Source organism: Polypterus senegalus, chromosome 1, assembly GCF_016835505.1.
Source record: "Polypterus senegalus isolate Bchr_013 chromosome 1, ASM1683550v1, whole genome shotgun sequence".
In the NCBI taxonomy this organism is placed as follows: Eukaryota; Metazoa; Chordata; class Cladistia; order Polypteriformes; family Polypteridae; genus Polypterus; species Polypterus senegalus.
The window spans coordinates 77,266,953-77,281,577 of record NC_053154.1 but is presented as its reverse complement, the minus strand read 5'-3'; the positions used below and the strand labels follow the sequence as shown (position 1 = coordinate 77,281,577).

The following is a 14,625-nucleotide window of genomic DNA, read 5'->3' as shown; positions in this document are numbered from 1 at the left end:
TTCAATTCATTTCTATAATTCTCATCCAGAAAATATCTTCTTATATTTTATATACTAAGCCATTAAATCATTTCAGAAGTGTACTAAAATAAAAGGTATAATGTACACCAAAAGAAGCCATTCATTTTTTAAAAATTCTATGAACTACAATAGGTGTTGTGAAAGTGAAAGAGAAGTAGAAGTGGAAAGATTACACTTTAAAAATGAACAAAGTGTCCTAATGAGTTAACGAGCTAAAGAATGATTAGACACAGAAGCGTGTGCAGTATACATCATTTTATTCACAGGTAATGCCGTGATTTAACATGTAAAGTAATCTGAATGTAAATCAATTTTCAGGAAGGGCATCTTTTTGTGCTTTTTGTTTGCTGATTGCCTTCTTTGTTTTTTTCCTGCTTCTTTATCAGTCAAAATGGCAGACTTTATTGAGCAACATTTCAAATCAACACTTAGTGAACTGTTACCTAGAAACACTGCAGTGGCTTCAGGTCTTCATTGCAGTCAGTCAGACAATCGACAGCTACTTTGAAATTCCCGTCTAATTCTACTTCTTTTTTCATTTACCTGTTTTAGAAATTAAAAACACTTGAAAAATTCCATTTAAGCATTTTCCAAAATGTCAGCACAGACTCTTAATGATTTAGAGATCATACTGTCGCAGGATGGTTTACGAGGGAACACTTATTTCGTAAAATATAGGTAACTTTTGATAAGTAGACACTGGTTTGAATATACTTTATTACATCATAGGAATCTTTAAGAAACCTTTGGTCAAACTAAGATGGCCTCAAACTAAAAACACACCAACCTTTAACAAAAGTATTTGCACATTAAAGCACTGGCCTCCTTTGTATGAAAACTGCCAAGGGAGATTAGCATGGGCATGTGTGTAAATGATCAGGTTTACTTGTTTCTTATGCTCATAGCTATCTCTAGACAGCAAAAAGCCAGATGATTTCCCCATCTGAATGTGTGTGTCTGTGTGGTTGTGAGCCCTGTGATGGACTGCCATCCTGTCCAGGACTGGTTGCTGCCCTCATTACCTTCATTTACATAACACAGGTATGGCAATTTTGTGTTATATAACATTAAATGAACGAAAAGCTGAACTATTGAAATTTGTTGGACTATGTAGTCATCTCAATGTATTACTGTACATAGTGGAGGAGGAGGAGGTCCACACCCACCACATGACAAACCACCTCAGGATCCCAGTCATGCAATGGGTGACACCTCAGCACCACACTAGTTCAGATGGAATGGAACAGTAACCAGGTTTCCATCCAAGGAGTTTTTGCGAAAAAATATTTAGCACATCAAATTTTAGCTTATGGAAATGCTAATTATCGATAAAATGTTGTACATGTCGACATAATATTTTTCCGTTTAACTTTAGCGCATAAATTCCATATCGATACTTACAGATGTCGCAAAAACTACATTGGGAACACTTTTTGTCGGAAAAAAACAGCTTTAACGCAAATAAATGTGTCACATGATACATTTTCATCACGTGCAATCAAAACGAGAATAGCGGAGCGGTTCGCATGGTCTGATGAAGAGACTCGTTATTTCTCGTGATGAGCCAATACAGTAGCGGATAGGCTGGGTCTCCTGCTATAAAAGGGGTACCTGAACTCCCTCCACATCAACTGTAGCCTGGGGGTGTCTCTCAGGATGTCTAAATAATACAAAAATCGCAAAGGTAATTTACTGTGCCAGTCAAAATATTTAATAAACCGTGTGTTTCATTATTTAAACATTTTTTTCTTATTATTAAATGGCAGATGTTTTAGTATATATGAGAAATTCTCTCAATATTAACTTTAGTTTTTTTTTATTAAACGCCATTATTTTGTATAAATTCAAATGTCAGTTTTAATTAAAACCTTAAGGGAAGCAGGTTACAGTACTAATTCAGTTGTTATCACACTGAGAAGGGATGTTGAAAGGCAGGCTCACCTGTACAGATCCGATGCTGCAAACACAGCTGCATCATGAGCACTTCCAGGAGTGCCAACGCAAATGTCTCGTTTCATGCACCTGTCATCAACAAGGGCCTGGAGAACAATAGATGGCCACCCTTTGCGATTAATGTAATCGCAGTAGCCTTCCATCGGGGGAAGAATAGGCACATGCGTGCCATCCAGCGCACCGTAAAACTGTGGCACAAGATGCACCAAGGAATTGCGGTATGCAATTGCATTGGCCTCCGCTACAGTCGGAAGTCTGATATAACGCTGCATTAATTTTTCTTTAATAGCGGTGCACACAGCATATACACATCGATGGACGGTAGCTTTACTAACCCCGAAAGTTTCTCCAACTACTCTATACTCGGCGCAGGTTGCCAGCTTGTAAAGGGCGATGGCAATCCGCTTTTGGTTGGAACCGGTGGTCAGTGGCAACCTGTGATGGGCGCAACATCAGGACTGACGAATCCACACAACATCTCAAACATCGGCCGTGTCATTCTAAAATGTTGCAGCCAGAGATTTTCTGTGAAGTGTCTCCCACCACCTCCTCCCAGAAGGTCTTATTCCGTCGTCTCTCCCATACCCGTGGGTTTCGTCACACTGGGGTACTTTCTTTGAGCTCTAGGGCTATCAGACAAGCAACTGCTTCATTCTGCTGTCGTCTTCGGATATTATGTACAATTCCAATTATTTGTGAAACTGAAATAACAGTAAGCTGGCAAAATTTCAAAAAACTGTCTGAATAATCTCTCCATTTCTTTGTTTCTTTGTTTAGTGGAGGGGGTGTAACGTGGAAAACAAAAGGTAGATCATTTGCGACATACACAAAATTATGTATGGAAACGGCTCAAGGGCAGATTTTTTTTCGCAATACAACAAAACTTATGCGACAGTTCGTTTTGGAGGGGATGATGTCATCACGCACACCATTTTATCGATAAAAAGCCAGTTGGATGGAAACAGGTTGGAGACAGCAAATTTTGCACATTTTTTTTTACGTATATTCTGTTTGTCGATAACAAAACGTTGCAAAAAACTGGATGGAAACTTGCTGTGCGTGAGGTTTTTTTTTAGTACATGGTGGCAATAAGGATATTAAGAGGATGATGGTTATTGAGAATGCCAAGAGGAAAAACAACAAGGAAGGAAGGTTGTCACAGTATCTACAGTATATCATACCTTCATATTATTTCCTTGGCTTCCTTTGCGATGCAATAAAACCATGGCCCATAAAACACTGAAGTGGGTCTCAATTAATGACGGCCAATTCAAAGTCTGTTGGTGGCCTTTGGCAATTGCAGACTGCCTTAGGACTTGGGTTCAGCAGAAGGTATCCTACATAGCCATGGTCTGATTCTTCCTCTTCTTTTGGCTGCTCCCGTTAGGGGTCACCACAGCAGAGCATCTTCTTCCACATCTTCCTGTCCTTTGCATCTTGTTCTGTTACACCCATCACCTGCATGTCCTCTCTCACCACATCCATAAACCTTCTCTTAGGACTTCCTCTTTACCTATTGCCTGGCAGCTCTATTCTTAGTATCCTTTTCCCAATATACCCAGCATCTCTTCTCTGCACATGTCAAAACCAACACAATCTCGCCTCTCTGACTTTGTCTCCCAACTATTCAACCTGAACCAACCCTCTAATGTACTCATTTCTAATCCTGTCCATCCTCGTCACACCCAATGCAAATCTTAGCATCTTTAACTCTGCTACCTCCAGCTCTGTCTCCTGCTTTCTGGTCAGTGCTACCATCTCCAACCCATATAACATAGCTGGTCTCACTACCGTCCTCTAGACCTTCCCTTTCACTCTTGCTGATAACCATCTGTCACAAATTACTCCTGACACTCTTCTCCACCCATTCCACCCTGCCTGCTCTCCCTTTTTCACCTCTCTTCCACAATCCCCATTACTCTGTATGGTTGATCCCAAGTATATTGTTGTCCGCATGTTGATCTGGCAAATTTTACACTGGGTGCCCTACCTAACGTAACCCTTCCCATTTATCCGGATGAGATCTCCTTCACCACAGGTCACAAAGATCAACAAATGACATGGTGTCATGGTGTGAGGCACCATCATTTGCTATATCTGATCACTCCTTTGACTTGTAAGGGACAGTTTGACTTTAAAATAGTACATAAAGAGAACATGGTCTACCAGCATGCAAACCTTTATTTCAAGCTGGTGTTGTTTTCCAGTACACAAATGATTTATTTTAGGACACTTTATGAGATGCTTTTTCCTCACACTTATAAAGCTTGTGTAAAATGTTATGTGCTGCCATCTTTAGTCTGGTCCACAACCTTTGAAGACAACTGCCACATCAAGGGAGGAGCTGCACAATGTGCCACTGGATGTGCCAGCCACAGATCTTTTATTCAAATGTTTATAGCCCCTTTTATCGAATACTTGAACTATGTTGGCAGGAACAAGCCACTCCAACAAGCTTTCCAATCCTATTCAGCTCTATTTTCCAAAACAGCATTAAGCCAAGTTTTGAACGTCTCTAAAGTACCACACTACTTGGCGATTTATTCCACGTATCTATGATTTCCTGTTTGAAGATAACAATGGTGGCCTTATTCAGTGCAAACATTCAGCACACATATTCCTCTTTAAGACAGTAAATCTTTCCATTGCTGTGGTTTTGCTACCATTTTATGAAAACCATTTTTCATTTGTCAAAAATATCAATGTAACATCAAACAAGGAATCAAATTGGGCTAGACTAAGGCTGATTTGCAGGGTCAAAGTATATTTTAATGAGAACATGCTGGAACACCAGGACTGATTTTGAATCAAAATGCTCAATTTCTTGGAGAAGCATTGCAGTTAAAATACCTATACACAGTAAACTGTTAGAAAATCTACACTGAAAGTAAAGAATTACAATGTTGTGTCAGCCAGAAATCTTTATAGAAGATGTGTGGCTAAGATTGAGAGGACACCTCCAGAGCAGAGAACATCTAAAACATCATTGAAGACGTGTCCTAGTGTACCAGAAGTTGCCTGAATTCTAATCATCACAGGGTGTCAGCGTTTTGCATACAGTTGCTTCCTTGGAGGAGCTGCTTATAAATTATTTTCTTCCTCCATGCTTGTGTTACTTGTTTCTCCTTCATTCTTATGGTTCCATTCCCCTCTCAGCTCCATCATCTTATCTAAGATCTTCTTAAGTGTATGTAGCACAAGGATGAAATGGAGAAAGCCCATTCTGAAAAGAAGCTATCCTCACAATCAAAAGCTAGGTTGGTCACTAAGGACATGGGAGTTCTCCTTCAGTTTGACAAGCTAAGACAGTTCTACTCTGCACTCAGCATTACAGCAGCTCAATTTCAAGACTAACATCTCACACTGAGGATGCAGCATCAAGAGGGAATCTACCCAAGTGAATTTCTCTCTGTTGTCATTTGATGGCTGTACTTGGATTTACTAAGGCAGGAAGGGGTGGGTGTAGTGAGAGCAATGAGTGCAGTGAGGATGAAAGAGAGAGCCTACTGTGAAAAAGAAGATGTCCTTGCAGTCAGAAGCCTGATTAGTCAGTAGAGAAAGATAAGTTTGCCTTAAGCTCAGCTTGCTCAAACAGTTCAGCTCTGACCTCTTAATCCAGTGGCCCGCAATGAGGATGTGCAATTGAGAGGGATGCCACCCGAGTGATGTTTTTCACCACTGACAGGGTGCACACATTCCACGTCACTTAGAAATTCTCAGTACACAAGTGGCTGTTGCTGTAATTTTAGTTCAGTACTAGGTAACATAATCTAGCATCAGTCTTCTTTACCATCAAAAATTTCAACTAGCGTATAGTATCACATAGCCGTGAGGAAGACGAGGACTTGTTGCCAGTCCCTTCCATAAAGACAACAAAATCACTAGTCTTCCAAACAGATCTGGATATTTCAATTGTTGAAATTAATAGCATGACTTCACCTCTACTTCAGTTAATGAAGTGACTTTTTTATTAAAAAAATATTTTCTTTTGCTCATTTCTATCCTGTGGTTCTCCACTTGTAATTTGCTATTCACAGATTTCTGAAAGTTAAATAACCAAAACTGTTAAGTATATACAGCCTAGTGTATGAGGCTTTAACTTAGTTTTTCTTCTGAGCTCTATCAACTGTTGGACCACCTAATAATCTAAGCATAAGCAGTGTGACACTAGAGGGCACTGTCGCTCCTGTAACCTGACAGACACTTAAGACACCAGGTAAAAGTACTACAAAGTATTTTAATTCTTTTTCTTCCTTTATAAATAGTGCCCCTAAGCATCACAGCCACCATACACAGGCAAGTAAATACACTAATAGTACACACTCAATTCTTTCTCTGTCTCCTCCACTCCTCCAAGCAAGCTCTTTCTTCTACCTGCCAACTCCAGCTCACTTTCTGGGTTCACAGTGGTCCTTTATATAGTCCTTGACCCGGAAGTGCTCGGGTGACCCAGGTCAGATGGAGAACCTGCATTTTGTTCAACCTGGAAATACTTCGGGGCTTCCATCCCTGTGACTTGGGAGTACTTCCGGGCTATGCAGAAAGTAGAAATCCCCAAGTCCTCCTGCAGCATCTCCTGGCGGCACCCATGGTGCCCAGCAGGGCTGTGAAGCCAAACTCCAGATCTCATAGTGCCCTGGCACCACTATGCTGCAGGGAAATTACCATCTAGCGTCCTGGGGCAGGCAGTGTCCCAGAGTAGCTGCCTTCCCCCATCCTTCCATTCTTTGGGCATCCCGGCCGGGTTGAGCTGCCAGCCGTCCATCACAGCATTTCAGAGCCATTTCAGAGTAAACTAATACAAATTGTAGATTGCTATCAAACAGTTTCTAACATAACATTCTCTAATCTTCTTAATCTCATCCATAATCATAGGGAGCTGGAGTCTTTTAAGTCAGCTTTGGGAGAAAGACAAGAAACAACACTGGATAGGGGACTAATTCATCATATAGGACTAATTAAAAATCTGGAAGTTACCTAATCTACAAACTTTTGGGAAGTGCAAGGAAAACCAGAGATAAACGTAACGCAGGCATGGGAAGAGGATGCAAACTTTGCATAGAAGGACGCAGCTGTGGTTTTCAAACCCACTGGTATTTTGATGTAGTAGTGCTAACCATTGTACCACCATGCTGCCCTCAAGAATATATAATTGTATTGAGTAACAGCATGAAATGTAAGGTGCAGCCTGCAAAGGTGTTTTCCTCTGTGTATATTAGAATTACATTAAAAAATAATTGAAAATGTGTCACACACGTGAGCATAGGAGACGATTTAGAGTGGGACTGGGGATTGGCACTGTCATCTGATCCTTTCTCCTTTTGACCCTCTGCAGACCATGCCTCTTATTGACATTACCAGCAGTCCAGCCCCTGTTGACATCACTTCCGGCACCCTCTGATGACATCATATCCGTTACCCAGAACCCATCTTCCTGCCACACCACTTCCTGTTCCGACCTCCCTGACTCCACCTCTTCCGCCATTCAGCCATATTTATAGAAGAGCTTTCCAGGTGCTTGTCAGTTCTGCTTTGGACTGCTGTCTGTAAAGAGATGTTTATTTTTTTCCTGCATGTTTCAATTATACAGGGTTGCCATCCCCAATCCTTTAATTGTATCTGACACAAGACTACTGATGCTATAAAAAAATTGTGTTTTCACTATATCTGTATTTCACTTACAGTAATTTTAACTGCTGCCATTTTTTCTTTACTTCTCACATTGTTCTTAGGGAAATAACCCTGTATTTACGTATGTCCCTATATATGTTACAACTGTTAAAGATCCCCACATCAAGTTGGAGTCATCTATTTGCATGATTACAGGATGCAGGAGCCTATCCTATAGTAATTGGATACCAGGATAAACAACTTAGCTAGCAACTTAGTACATAATAGGGCATTGTCTGTTATACCAGAAAATGTTACAGTTACTGGTATCCTTAAAATTCATGCCTCTGAGAAGAAAGTAAAATTGTACTTCCTTGAAAAAAAACCCACAGTCATGGGAAGTGTGCCAACTTCACCCAGGCAGTGACCAGGTTGGGATGAGAGCTGTCTCCTGGGGGTGTGAGGCAGAAGCACCTGCCATGTGGCTTATTACTTCACTGCTGATCTTATAATCAAATCTGGAATATATACACACTTTTCATAAATATGAATAAGTAATTGTTTTTGGATATGCTCACATTTGCCCTCACATGTACTGCATTATCTTAAAAACCATATTTTTTTTTAAAGATAATGCAGTTCAGATTCAGACTGTCAAAGATTTCAGGTCCACCTGCTGTTCATTGTTTTGAACAAGAGTAACATTTAAAGTGCATACTAGCTCAACTACAGGTGTCCATTCATGGCTTGCTCCCTGCTTATGGTTCTAAAGTTGGCTCTGGTTCATGCAGTAAGTGGATTTCGTAATAGTTGGATGGAATGATTGTCTTCTCAAATTAGAGGAAGTCCATAAAAAGTCTAAAATATAATGCTTTTATAAGGACTAAAATTGCATATATGGTAGATACTAAAATGAATATCTACGTTTGACCCCATTATCCTATCCTGTCCAGGAATATCAGGCTATCAGGTTTACACCATCACTCACTGATCTGGGCCAATTCAGGGTCATCAGTTAAACTAAAATGTATGTTTTGGTATGTGAAGAAAAACCTGAGCAGACAGAGAAACTCCACAGAAAGCTCAGGACTTCAGAGCTACCAGGCAGCAGAGCAATAACCACTAATGCTGTGCTGCCATTTGAGAACTTCACCATTCACGTTTTCCATATAACATTCGTAAACCTCCTTAATAAGTTTAGGGCTCAGGGTGCTGGAGACTATCTGGCAGAGTCATAATCAAAACAGGAAAGATTACCAGTCCATTTCAGGGCCACTCATTTACAACTCATCACAGGGATAATTTAGGATTGCCATCTAACCTAACATGCACATGTTTGGAGAGCTTTTATATTTTACATATCTCATGAATCACAGGTAAATAGGAAATCAGAGTTAAATTGTAGTAAACTGTCACTCTATTTCAAGGAACACATTGGAGACATTAAAAAAGTGCAGTGGATGCAAAAAGAATGAGTGCGCCTGATCAATGGAAAATAAAATAGGCATGGAATGTCGGCTTAGCTCCTGACGCATTCGTGAATTCAAACCCCAGCCTTCTCTATAGCGAAGAGCACTGAAACATGGCCTTGTGTTGGAAATACCAAGCTAAGAAGCCTGCAGTACTGAAGATGCTTCCAGAATTTACAATAAAGTGATTAGAGTCAAGATTAAATTCCACTCAGGCTTCAGAGCAATTTTAATATTTTTTTTACTGCACTCCTTCTGATGTTTTAATGGAAGTCAGCAGTATACTTTGGCATTGTTATAGTGTCGTATCTCCACACAGCATTGTTAGGTAGATACTAAAGTTAAAAAATGATAATTGATTAATTTAAAGTTTCATGTGAAATGGAGCCCTTCTTTCTCCACCTCACTAAATAAGAGGGAAAATGTATTTTATTGTGAGAATGCTTAGCAAACAAAAATTTCACACCTTAGCCCACATGACCCAGCTTGAACAGTGTAGTTATTAATATTGGTAAATGCAAATGTGTCATCAACTTTGAAATGTATTCCACTGCAAAATTAATTTAAATTCTTAAAACTAGAAAAATGAATTAAAAAAAACATTTCCAACTTGCTTATCTCTATTTAAGATTGTTACCAAGGTCATCATCCAGCAGATCGGAGATGCCTATGTAAAGAACAAACTGGCTTCAGAAAGAACAGAGGCTGTAGTCACTAGATCTTTACCTTGCACAACATCATTCAGCAATGTATAGAGTGTCAAATGCAGTTATACATAAACTTTGTGTACTTTGAAAAAGCCTTTAACAGCATTCCACAGAGAAAGCCTATGGCAGATTTTGAGATTCTATGGAATTCCCACCAAGATCATTCATATCATCAGAAGTTTTTATGCAGACTTTACCTGTGCAGTAGACGATAGCGGCCTATCCTTTGAATCCAAGACAGGAGTAATAAAGGGCTGTGTGATGTCTGCCATGCTTTTCAACCTGGCCATAGACTCGGTGATGAGAAAGACAACAGAAGATGCTGAGAGGGGTATCAGATGGACTCTATTCACCCCCTTAGAAGACCTGGACTTTACAGATCATCTTGCCTTGCTGTCCCACACACACCAACACATGCAGGGAAAAACAGAATGCCTATGACTCTTTGGAGGCCAGGTGAGACTGAGAGTGAGCCAAAAGAAAACAGAGTTCATGACACTTAACATGGAATTCCCTGAGCCAATCAAATTATATTTTGCTGACCTGTCCAGCATAGAAAAGTTCAACTACCTAGGCAGTGTCATCAGCCATCCGCCATCCGCTGACTGGGAAAAGCAAGAAATGCCTACGGGACCATGAAAAATGTGTGGAAGTCATCCAAGTATAGCATCCACACAAAATGAAAACTATATAAGAGCTGTGTCCTGTCTACACTGTTGTATGGATCAGAATGCTGACCTAATCAGGCTGTCAACGTTCCACACCATAAACCTGAGGAAGATATTGGGCTTTTCCTGGCCCAGAAAGATCTCAAACCATGACTTCCTCCTCCAATATCAAGAAGAAGACATGGGTAGTATCATAATGAGGAGACACTGGAAGTGGTTGGGCCATTTGAGGAGGAGAGATGCTGATACTATCATTAAAACAGCATTCTATTAGACACCAGAAGGATGTAGGAAATGTGGGAGACCAAGAACAACCTGGCAACGAATGGTGGAGAACAAGATGAAAGCTATGAACTATACTTGGGGTACATTGGAGACAATGGCCAAATACAGACAGCTGTGGATGAACTTTGCTGCTGCCCTACACTCCAGAGAGCATAAAGACGATAAGTAAGCAAGTTATTTCTATGTAGTGTGACAGAAGGTTGAATCACATTCTGGCAGCACTGGGCAGACATGGCACTTAGTGAATACTTTGTTGGCATCTCCCAGCTGCTATGTCCCTTTGTCTGCCCCTCTCTGCCACTTGCGTGCCCACCATCCACTAGCCACATGAGACTCGCTGGTGATCACACACCTAGGCAGATGAACGCTAGCAGCTAGGAGACACATCTGAAGGGTTCTAAGTGGAGCTGCTTTTATGTTCTGTCCTCCTCAGACTGGTTTCAGCCGCCTGCAGCGATTGTCCCTCTCAGGTTCAGACCCCGGTGTGTTGCACTAATTAATTTCCACGGCACACCTGGGTAGCTATCACGTTGCACCACTATGCTGCGGCACACTAGTTGAAAAACACTGCATAGAGTTAGCATTTATTATATCTTGAGAAGCATCATGGCAATGTAAAAAGGGTGAATTACTGTACCTTTTCTTTTAACATGATGAATGAGCATCATTTGTCTGGTTAACAGTAAGCACTCGCTTGTAGTACTGGAGAGCAAAGACCAGATTTCTTTAGGAAAAGACAGCTTGGATGTTCTCAGTTTTCACAGGAGACTCTACCCAAAAAGTCTTCATTTTTTTGTAAGCCATACCAACTATGGAAGAAGAGATTCCACTTGAAGAGCCTAATCAAGAAACATGTTTGATTGGAGTTGTTCAGCTGGAGAAGAGAGGAAGAAGAAATGTAAGAATTTCATGGTAGTAACAAGGTGCAGAGAAAAATTTTAGGGAATGGTAGTGTAAAACAAGAATGACAAAGGAATTTAATGCCTAGTCAAAAATTAATTAAATGACTTTTAATTTAAGTGGTGGCTCTGTATTAGAATTAGCTTCTCTGGGTATCTAACAATTCAAATAGAAACAAGAACTCCAGGCTAGCTGAGACAGAAGTAAATTTATAAACATGGTATCAAATTTCTGAGATAACTAAACCAATTTGCCCTGTAGGATATTATACTCAACCAATATAGTAGGCTTGATTTGTAAATACCCTTCGGTGTCATTACTTAGAAAGAATTAAACCGTTCTACTTACTTCAGACACATGATCAACTATATATACTAAACTTAAAAAACCTCCATTTATCTTAAGCTGCTTATAAAATGTCTTTGCACCGTATTCCTCCTGCCTAATATGTTTCTTGGACTCTTCAGTGTCATGATGTCTCTAATTTTTGTATCAGTGTCTTTGATTTTACAGTAGTTTTTACTTTGTCTACATTTTTTAATTTTTTTGTTTTATTGTTTGCTTTTTTGTGCTGCCTAGGTGTGGACATCACTATGCTGCTCTACTCTTTTGTTTAAAGGGCCTTTCTTTTTGTGCTATTGCACATTTATTGATTGATGACTAGTCTAATGGCATAATATTTTAGAACTTTGCCTAAAAACTAAAGAAATGACCTTTCATATAAAGTAATAATTTGGTATGAATGAAGAACTGCAGGTTCACAATGTAGCTCTCCTGACTGTGTTTTCTGTATTTGTCTAAATGCAAAGTATTGCCTGATTGATTCACGACCACCTTTGTTTATGTTTCTTGTTTGACTCAAACCATATGCCACCTGAATATATAATTGAATAAAAATATTGAAGACACTCTTACTAGTCACAAAAAAACTCTACAACCTACTATTATGATAACGTTTAACAATTTATAAAAAAAATGGTCTAATTGAAGTCTAGCTGTTATATCTCATTCTCCCATTGTAACATCTGAATGATCTTCTCCCATAACATCTATGAGGCATTAAGAGAGTGAGAACTAAAAAGCAAAAATGAAAAAGTGACAACAGATTATAGCAAACAGAACCTCATTCTGCATGATGCAAAACTGCAGGATCTCCCTGTAACAAGCCAAATACAGTATATATAAAGTGGCCCCATTAAGCAATCAAGCTCATGCACAGAGAAGACTAACACAAAGCACTGAGAATACAGTTTTGTGTAAAAGAAGAGCATAAAATAAGACTACATTAAAATAAATAAAAACAAACATGGAAAAATTAAAAACTGTCTCTTCCATAGCTCAACCTGCCCAAGCTCATCCAATTATTTCAGTGATTTGACGACTATCATCTGGACGTGCTAGGAGTCTCTGAGGTCCGATAGTCAGGTTCTGGCCAGTTGGTAAGCAATGAGAAGATCTTTTTATACTCCAGACACGTGGCAGACCATCCACAAGATGTGGGCTTAGTTCTATCGAAGAAAGTGGTGGCGGCACTGTTTGGATGGAAACCAGTCTTGTACTGAATAATCTCTGCTAGGTTGGAGACTTGTCAGGTAAGAATTACCATCATTCATCTCCGCATGACACCATCAAGTATGAGCTCTATGATCATACTCATGCTGGGTGACTACCAGCTGGACAATGTACCAGCGTGCTTTGTAACTGTTGTTGGTCTGCATGGCTGAAACACACAATGGGGACCTACTGCGCTGTTTCTGTGCAGCTGAACGATGACAGGGACATCAACAAGGAATGTACTCTCTTCTGGCTCTCTATTATTGAGAGTGCAGAAGCGATGCTAAGCCAACAATGTGGAACCTTCAAGAAACGATAGATAAACGTGGTCACATGGGATCTGATTGACGTGAGAAAGAATATGAAGCAGATATGAGATTAAGCCCCAGCAGGCCCAATACATGAGACAGAGGAAACAATATTGTATGACTGTCCGTATGGTTAAGCAAAGTAGACATGACAAGAGACTATGGAGTGAGAAGATGGGCCAAGAAGCACAAGAAGTTGTCAACCGCAAAAACACTAAGATTGTATGGGAGCTGACTGGTTCATCTAGTGGGCATGGAGCCCCTATCAAAGAAAAGAATGGATGCCTGATTCTGACCACTGAGGCATAAGAAAATAATTTGGTATAACACTTCAAGGAAACTCTAAACCAACCAGAAACAACCTCAATATTTGCAGAAGATATAATCGACCCAGAAGAGGACCTATAGGTTGACGTGGGTCTGATTACCCCAGCTGAGACTAGGGTGGCAATTGGGTCAAGAATGGCAAAGCCCTAGGCCTTGATGAAATATCACCAGAGATACCGAAATATGATGACCAAGACCTACTGAACCCCTGCTAGGAGAAATCAGGAAAGGAGTCATCATCAAGTTACCAAAAAAGGGAAACCTGGCCAATTCTAACAACTGGCATGGGATAATGTTCTTCTCTGTTCCTGGGAAGGTCTTCAGTGCATTTCTTCTCCAGCCTTCATGGCAACCAGTCTATGGTCGGCTCCATGAGGAATCAGCTAGATTCTCCAGTGTGCAATCATGTATGGAGCAGATTTCTGTCCTGAAGACATTGAACAGAGTATCAAGCTGCAGCAAAAGTTGTCAATCAATTTTATTAACTTTACAAAGGCTTTGGATAGTGTCCATTAAGGAAAATTGTGGAAGTTTGCATGCTCATACAGCATCCTTGTCGACATCTTCTGGAATGTCTACCACCAATCTAGCTTCTGTGTTTACACTAACCAAGGTATCTGCAAATTTCTTCCAGATCTGTATAGGTGTGTGTGCTATTCTCATTCCTGTTCCTCCTGGCCATAGACTTTAACGGTCTCTTGCTCATGACTCAGCACTTGGATTTTGCCAATAATATTGTCTTGCTCAGAGCCAATCAGCGAGCGCTCAGTGGGTACACAGTGGTGTTGGAGCATAAGGCAATAAAAGCTGGGTTGTGAATCAG

General features: G+C 40.2%; 1 long non-coding RNA gene across 4 annotated transcripts in view; it reads right to left on the bottom strand.

Annotated features, from left to right (window-relative positions):
* Nucleotides 1–263: 263 nt before the first annotated feature.
* LOC120527594 overlaps nucleotides 264–14,625 on the bottom strand; it is a 49,365-nt gene continuing 35,003 nt past the window's right edge. For all 4 annotated transcript variants that reach the window (XR_005633382.1, XR_005633376.1, XR_005633378.1 and 1 more), the window contains 2 exons: nucleotides 11,351–11,587; nucleotides 264–564 (listed from right to left, as the gene is read on the bottom strand). This is a non-coding gene — a long non-coding RNA (uncharacterized LOC120527594). The remainder of the gene's footprint in view (nucleotides 565–11,350; nucleotides 11,588–14,625) is intronic.